The following is a 1438-nucleotide window of genomic DNA, read 5'->3' on the forward strand; positions in this document are numbered from 1 at the left end:
ACCATCTCCCTCCTCTTCATAGCGAATGAATACACTTGAAAAGGAATGGACGAAAGTTCCAATAGCGTCCAGGTCCTTAAGTCCAGGATGTGTCTTCAAGTATTAGGGTTCCTTGCTTACAGGGAGAGGTTTCACTACCAGATTCTGACCTCCTCATACCAAAAGGTGCTAAACCTCTGTGATGTGTGTACATTAGCCAACCACAAGCCACTGGAATTCCCACGTCTGGGAGGGCAGAGAGAAGCAGTTTAGGTCTCATGGTACTGTGGAGGCCAGGCAGAAATGGCGCTTCTGAATGAAGTAAGTAGAACCCAGAAAATGTTCTTTTGCAAAGCAACACTTGAACCAAAAGATGCCTACCTGCCATTTTGATGTTCATTTTAGTGAGACAACATATTAGACCTGTTCTACACACCAGGCATATGGAATAAGTTGAGTGTAATTTTTCTGTACGGACAAAGTATAGTTATCTGCTCACTGCTCATGTACACCTGCAGCAGTATCTCTAGAAGCATCCCTCTCCGTTAAGAACCTCCCTTAAATCTCACAACTGACGGATGGTTACTGGAGTAGAGAGTAGATTTGGCACATTTTTTCTTAATCTTTTGATTCAAATTCAACACTTAACAGCACAAACCAGGTCCAAGTTAACTTTAAGTTAGAATGTATTGCCATTTATTCCTTTTTATAAATTTCTATAGATTTGACTGTTATTTTTTTATGTTACTGGTCTAGAGCTACAAACATGGGTATGTCCTGAGTACATTTTCAAATAACTTTGTAATAGGGAAATGGTTTTGTGCATGTCTTCGGAAATACTTGTGTATAGAAGGGAGGGGTTGATTATTTTTCTACAAAGTAATTTATGATTTCTAATTTTCTAATGTGCCTTGGATATGTGCCAAATGAAGGAAAAGAAACAGTAAACTTTATGATTCTTGCAAGTGTCCCAGTATGCTTTTTTTAGTGCTTTGCTATAGAATTATACTTTTTTAGCCTATGCTATGAACATGGGTTTTGTGTGTGAAAATGCCCCCCCTTGGATGGATTGGGTATGTTTTATCTTTTAGTTATGGATGTCTAATTGAGACATGTGAATGTAGTCATTCAAGGGTCATCATCCACCTACTTAACTAGGGCTGGCTTAATCCCATAGGCAGAGTGCCTAGGTCTCACAAAAATGTTTTATTTTCTTTTAAAATCAGAAGAGGGGACCAGCAGGTGGTGCAATGGTTAAGGCGCCAGACTCCCATGTAGCCAACCATGGTTCAAATTCCAAACCCAGCAGGTTGAAACTCAGACTGGGTGCATGTGGGTACATGCCCCAAATCCTGAGAGAATGGAGAAGGAATTGCGGCATGGCCATCCCCTCTGGAGGGGTGACTGCTTTTCTTTCTTTTTTTTTTTTTTTTTTTTGTGTTTTTTTTTGTTTTAGGGG

This window comes from Tupaia chinensis, unplaced genomic scaffold, assembly GCF_000334495.1.
Source record: "Tupaia chinensis unplaced genomic scaffold, TupChi_1.0 Scaffold145396_1, whole genome shotgun sequence".
Lineage (NCBI taxonomy): Eukaryota > Metazoa > Chordata > Mammalia > Scandentia > Tupaiidae > Tupaia > Tupaia belangeri.